Source organism: Leuciscus leuciscus, assembly GCF_965113295.1.
Source record: "Leuciscus leuciscus genome assembly, chromosome: 7".
NCBI classification, from domain to species: domain Eukaryota; kingdom Metazoa; phylum Chordata; class Actinopteri; order Cypriniformes; family Leuciscidae; genus Leuciscus; species Leuciscus leuciscus.
Window position 1 is genome coordinate 45,871,408 of NC_138731.1, and position 7,455 is coordinate 45,878,862.

The 7,455-nt window shown below is 35.6% G+C and overlaps 1 long non-coding RNA gene across 1 annotated transcript; it reads right to left on the reverse strand.

The window, feature by feature from the left end:
- Positions 1 to 3,104: 3,104 nt before the first annotated feature.
- LOC309502481 lies at positions 3,105 to 5,626 on the reverse strand. The gene is made up of 2 exons (XR_014207318.1): positions 3,992 to 5,626; positions 3,105 to 3,781 (listed from the first exon to the last, which is right to left on the reverse strand). It is a non-coding gene; the product is annotated as an uncharacterized lncRNA (long non-coding RNA).
- Between the last annotated feature and the right edge of the window lie 1,829 nt (positions 5,627 to 7,455).

The window sequence follows — 7,455 nt, forward strand, 5'->3', positions numbered from 1 at the left end:
ACGTTTCCCCCAGAATTCCTCACTCCGAGCTCTAGAGATGATGTAAGCGCACAACTATCTCACTGCCTTTCTCCATATTAGGGACTGAAAAAAAAAAAAAAGAAAAAAAAAAAACTCGGCTGAGTTTTTTTTTCCTGGAGAGGAATGTTGCTCTCCGTATCACACACACACAATGATCTCTTGTTTCAAGGGTTCTGGAGGATTGGATATTCATACGTGGAAAGGACAGAGAGGCGGGATTAATAGTGTGTGACGATCACTTGAGATTTAGTGCAAATAATGTGAGGGAAATAAATAAAGAGGAACTTTATAGTTTGTAAGTTCTGCTTCAAGCCAAACATCAGCACAGAAACTAAAGAAGTTCCTCAAGAGTGTAAAGGTTAAGGCCTGACCCAGCCAACAGGGAACGTTCTCTCAAAGTTACCAACAAACCCTCTTCCAGGAACAGTAATAGAGTGTGTTCGAGTGCTGGACGTTTTCTCTCTGGATAAAAGCGTCTGCTAAATGAATAAATGTAAATGTAGAAGTGTTTCTCCATTCATAACTCCCTTATAGGGATTTCAAAAGCTTCTTGGTTAAAGCGTTTTAAAGCATGAACCAAACCAGACAGAATCACAACACTACACACTTTTGAAGCAACAAAACTTGAAAATTATGAAAAACTCCCAAAAATTATGTTCTTCTTCAGTGTTTCTGTCTCGTTTTCCAGCAAAAATATCTAAATATTCTTAAATCAAGATACATTTACTGGAGAATAAGCAAAATGATCAAAATGAAGTGAGTTTGTGCTTAAAACAAGAACAAATATCTGCCAATAGAGTCTGAAAAATAAACGTAATTCAAAGGGAAAACAAGATTATTTTTCTGACTCCATTGTTTTAAGCACAAACTCACTTCATTTTGATAAAAAAATACATTTCCAGTCATTTTTCTTCTCCAGTAAATGCATCTTAATATCTTCAGTCATTTTGCTTCTCATTCTTGATTTATATATCAGCATCTATAATCTGTTAAATTCAACAAACAAGGCTATTTTAAAAGAAAAAAGCAAAGAATCAGGAATTGATTGGATCATGAAAAGTGACGATTAAACATACCAGAATGGAGCCAGTTGATTGGACGGGAGGATCTGAAAAACCAAAGGAATTCATGACAAAGCGAAAGTTGTTTTACAAGCAGATATCATGATGATATCATTGTTTTATTTGGAATAATGTTGCACTGATAAGTCATGCGTGCCATAAGATTGTGAATGTGGATTATGAACATAAATAGGGTCGATTTAGTTTTCTTGTTGACTTTAAAATCTGTTCTAGTCATTACCACATCCGCACAGAACTATCGAGATGCTCATATTCAAGTCTCTTTAGTGTTCTTTTATTAAATATTTCCATGATGAGTTTCCTTGTGGTGCATTTCTAATCTTAAAAGTATGTTTAAAAAAAAAAAGTTGCACAGCACTGTGAAAAATATGTTGTCAATAAGTTTAAACTTTCTTAAAAGACTTCAGTTTTTGAACGTATTTTTTTTGTAATTTAAGTTGAAATGACTTAAACATCAAGGTGATTTTACTTTAAAATTTAAAAAAGAATCTTTTTTTTTTTTTTTTTTGTGAGTGTAAGTCATGGCAACTTAAGTTTTTACATTACTTTAACTTATCAAAATCATTTAAGCAATTTCAACTTTTTTTACAAGATTCAACTAAATTTTTAAGTCAGTTTAATATAATTTAAGTTGAAATAACTTGAACAACCAAGTTGATTACACTTGAAAATTTAAGGCAGCAAATTAACTTTTTAGTTGTTAAGTTTTTAAGTTGAAATAGGCACTGTAATTTTTACAGCGCAGATAATATGCATGAATGAAATAAAAGGCCACTTAAGTGTACTTAAATAGAGCACACTTTCACGATTGTTTCTTAACACATATATAAGTTTAACAGACTGGGAAGAGAAGAGCTGCAACAATGGAGAATCTGAGGAAAATAATCATAATGGCAAACTGTTGACTGCAGTTGTGATGATCGGCTTAGTAATGCCTTCTCTGCAATGTTGTATTGTAATCTGGAGAATATGGGACTATTTAGCTGCAAAAAAAAAAAAAAAGGAAAAAAAAGGTCTATTGCATAACCAACAGCTTGTCAGGCTGATGTTGTGAAATGCCTGCAGATTTAGGTCAGTACCTCAGAACAAGGTACTTTTGTGGTCTGAATGTCAGCTTCATTCATTCAGCTGTCATGAGGCTGAAAAAACAAAACAATACACATTTCTCAGGATAGTTTAACCTTTGACCTTTCTGAGGGCTTTTGATGCTGAGAGATACTAAAGGGATATTCTGGACTCAATAATAACAGTAGTTTCAACTGTAAGTCTCTGTGACGTAACGTGATTTCTACACTTGATCTTTCTTTTTAGGCATCAGGAGAGACATTTTACTGCTCATTTTGTGCTTCTTGGACAACAAACAAAAAAGGTTAGAAAAAATGTCTGACAAAAATCACCAAGATATTTCATAAACATAATCCATACTACATGTGCACTTTTTTACCAACCTCTAAACATTCAAAGTTCGATGGAGATTTTCAAAATTCCATCGAAAGAATGTTCAGAATGTTTACAAAGTGGATGTAGCCAGAATATTGCTACTACTGCAAAAAAATGATGTTCTTCCTCAGTGTTTCTGTCTCGTTTTCCAGCACACATATCTGAACATTCTTAAATCACTGGAGAAGCAAAATAACTGGAGATATTAAGTCTTGTCTGACCGTTTATTATTCCCAGATGTTGTGAGTTATTTTTGGTGCATGTGAGAGACAAAGACATTTCACATGATGCGTTGAATGCTATCAGTTCTTTTGGTCTGAGCTTTATTATCATTTTTCCCATGAATATGTTCTGGATAATGGAGCAGAAGTGTAAACAAACATCTTCCCCGGATCCCCTGGAGCTTTTATAAGCAGATGTGAGTGTGTGCTTGTGCGTAGATATGAGTGTATTTATATGCGTTTCATTTAGCAATGCAGAGAGTTTTCCTTTAATCAGAAATAGATACACAACTACCTACAAGCCATGAAACAATAACACATATTTAAAAATACCTCATGAGTGAAATGACTATGTAGCAGAACAGCATCTCTGTTTGATTACACTTTATTTCAATAGTAAACTTTGATCATTCTGCTGACTACAAGTAACTTTACACCTACATGTCAACTATCAGTCATTAGAGTATTAGTAGACTGTCTGCTTAATATCTGATAACACTTTATTTTGATGCTCCCAACAGATATTCTACTGACTACAAGTAACTTTACAACTACATGTCAACTAACAGTCATTAGAGTATTAGTAGACTGTCTGCTTAATATCTGTTAACACTTTATTTTGATGCTCCCAACAGATATTCTACTGACTACAAGAAACTTTGTAACTACATGTCAACTATCAGTCATTGGATTATTAGTAGACTTACTGCTTAATATCTGATAACACTTTATTTGATGCTCCAAACAGATATTCTACTGACTACAAGTAACTTTACAACTACATGTCAACTAACAGTCATTAGAGTATTAGTAGACTGTCTGCTTAATATCTGTTAACACTTTATTTTGATGCTCCCAACAGATATTCTACTGACTACAAGAAACTTTGTAACTACATGTCAACTAACAGTCATTAGAGTATTAGTAGACTGTTTGCTTAATATCTGTTAACACTTTATTTTGATGCTCCCAACAGATATTCTACTGACTACAAGTAACTTTGTAACTACATGTCAACTAGCAGTCATTAGAGTATTAGTAGACTGTCTGCTTAATATCTGTTAACACTTTATTTTGATGCTCCCAACAGATATTCCACTGACTACAAGTAACTTTACACCTACATGTCATCTATCAGTCATTAGAGTATTAGTAGACTGTCTGCTTAATATCTGATAACACTTTATTTTGATGCTCCCAACAGATATTCTACTGACTACAAGTAACTTTGTAACTACATGTCAACTAACAGTCATTAGAGTATTAGTAGACTGTCTGCTTAATATCTGATAACACTTTATTTTGATGCTCCCAACAGATATTCTACTGACTACAAGTAACTTTGTAACTACATGTCAACTAACAGTCATTAGAGTATTAGTAGACTGTCTGCTTAATATCTGTTAACACTTTATTTTGATGCTCCCAACAGATATTCTACTGACTACAAGTAACTTTGTAACTACATGTCAACTAACAGTCATTAGAGTATTAGTAGACTGTCTGCTTAATATCTGATAACACTTTATTTGATGCTCCAAACAGATATTCTACTGACTACAAGTAACTTTACAATTACATGTCAACTATCAGTCATTAGAGTATTAGTAGACTGTCTCCTTAATATCTTTTAACACTTTATTTTGATGTTCCCAACAGATATTCTACTGACTACAAGTAACTACATGTCAACTTATTCTACTAACCCGAATTTAACAGTACTAATACTCTCCTCTAGTTAGTTGGCATGCAGTTGCAAAGTTACTTATGGTTAGTAGAAATAAAGTCTATATTGTCTATTGTATATAGTCTATATTGAAATAAAGTGTATAACGGTGATCCTATCCACTGATTCTCTGGAACTGAAGAGGCTGTGATTATTTTATGATGAGATTAAACCCAATTTATCTGGCACAGTCTCTGGAATATTCATTATTGATTTTTATTTATTAATATTTAATCAATTTCCCTGAGCAAGTCATTTTAAGTACAAGAAAAATGAATGAAAATAGTTTTGATTCAGATGTTTGTCTCTGTTTAAATGACTGTAAAACACTGTTCCCAAAGTGTTTTATGTAAATAATACAGATATATAACTTACTGTAAGATAACCGATTAACTAACAAACCTCACCACAGCTTAATGTCATCTCAAAAATGTAAAACTATCAGTGTGAAACCAAACTTGACTGTTTCTCTATTTAACCAGATGTAATCAGCAACACCAGAGACAAGAAAAGCAGACATTTGTAGATCATCAAATGGAAACTTGCATGTTACTTTCGGATGGCTGACGTCGAGTCGAGTTATTAGAGCGCAACATTGACCGTCCACATTTCATCAGTCCTGCTTCTAATTCATTTCCTTCAGAGAGATTTCAGAAAATTCTTCAATAAAGAGCTCTGATCCATAAACTAAAACAACCAACATTACAAACACTGATTATTAAACAGCCTATAAGACAATCATTTTCATCTTTAGTGAGTTTGTGCTTAAAACAAGAACAAATATCTGGGTCAGAAAAATAAACTTAATTAATTCAAAGGGAAAACAGATGATTACATTAAGCACATTAATTTACATTAAGTATTAATCTTGCAACGCATTGACTGAGCATTCTGCATGTAGGCTAAGTGTTTGTGTAGGTGAGGGGCTGTTTACACGACACCGTTTTCAACTAAAAATGTTAAACTTTTAATGCGTTTTGGCCGTTCGTTTACACGACAACGGCTTTTTGGGGCCTGAAAATGCAAAGTTTTTAAAACAGTTTTCAAAGGGTACGTTTGCACGACAACTATATGCTTAAAACTGAGACGTTTTTCCTTTGAGTTTTCCGCGTACAGACCACACCATTATCAAAACGATCCCATAGACGTTGGAAAGGGGAAAGGGGGGGGCGCCCCCCCCCCCACCCCTTTTCCCCACCCCTCTAGGGTGTTTTTTTCGTTGTTTTTGGTTTCCGTTTTTTATATTTATATATATATATATATATATATATATATATATAAATACAGAATCTGAATTAAAATGTGTTTGATTTAAGCCTACATTTCAAAATTTTGTGTCATAAAATGTCTTGTTTTTAAGCCTTTCGCACGTACGATCACACCGGTGTAATCAGTCTAGGCTGGTCCCTGGAGCGTATGACCGGTGTGATTAGAACGGTCAGTGCATCACATGATCAACTGCTAAGAGACAGCTAGGCGCGCTCAGAGCTGTCATATCACAACTTTTCAGTGTTTTCAACCACATACTGTTTATTTTAGGTTTCAGACATATAAATTCAAGTACTAAAAAAAACAATACATTTAGAGTTTGTAAAATACACACTGATGTCTATGGAAGAGGTAATAATAATCCTTTCCATTATAATTCGACACGTTTTATTCATATCAGATACACATTGTGTAAGTAACTTTAATGTTTACTCTATTCTTCTCCCAGTTCACCAGCCACTTACTTTTATGTATTTCGGGAGAAGTGGATGAATGTGAAATTTACACGTGTTGTAAATCCAACAGATCCGATTCTCTGAACTGCGTCTGCGGCACAAACTAACACGGCGGCGCCCATCGCGCATACAGCTCAACTAACGCGATCGTTATAAAGGTGTTTAAACAACAATACACTTCCACTTGCATATATTTGACAATCGGAATATCAGATATTTCATGCCATAGCTAACACATTTGTGAATTTTCTGAATAAAAAAGGAAAAATGACATAAAAGCAGATCATCATTCATTCAGCGCTGTTGACTTCAGAGCGCTCCGTGGATAGACTGAAGGAGTGGTCCGTGGAGCTCGCTGAACTCCAGACTCACACGGCCACGTTTTCTGCGCGTTTATGACCCTGTTCTGCGTAAATGCATTGCCTCTTTTGACGCGTTTTGACATAGATTTAATTGAAGGTAAATTGGGAGCGGCCACACTGAGCTGTGCGTAACGCCCACAGACTTGAAGTGAACAAGACAGAGGCTGTCCGGTAGCCTACTGTCTGAAATGGTTAACTCTGTGGCGATGCATATGCAAAACAGGTTTAACTAATCATAAATTCATTCAGGATACATAACACAGCCTACTATAGGCCTACTAATCCCCACTCAAGAATCCCGCCACCCCTCTCACAATATAGATCCCACGTCCCTGTCCCAATTCACTAGCCTGACTACGTCAGACTTCGTACTTCCGCTCAATTTCATTTTGCTTCTGTAGGCTACTCAGTCTGAGACCGCGTCATAGCTTTCCGTTTTCCTCCGGCCTGAAAACAGCCGGCCAATCAACGAACAGAGGGCGGGCTGAGAGCCGTGACGTAGACGCTGATTGTACCGTGGATGCGTAGATTTACTTCACATAATCTGCAAAAGTCGTTCACAGCCATGTTCACTCCGGTATTTCGCTCGATGGTTTTGTTTTCGCATCATACATGTGTTTACAGTGGAAGTTAGATGCGGCTGAGCATGCGCATAACACACGCCATAACCAAACGTTATGTGATTGGCTTACGGGTAACCAATGATTTTAAGCTTCAGACTAGCGCCCCCAGGCGGTAAAGAAAACATTTTTCTATTACGAAACTCCAGACTCTCTCTACGAAGCAAAGCGAAGTAGCAGACTCTGGTATTACCAGGCTACCAATTCACACGGATCAGCGAAAACGACTAAAAACGCTGTATTCTGCTGTCAGACCAGT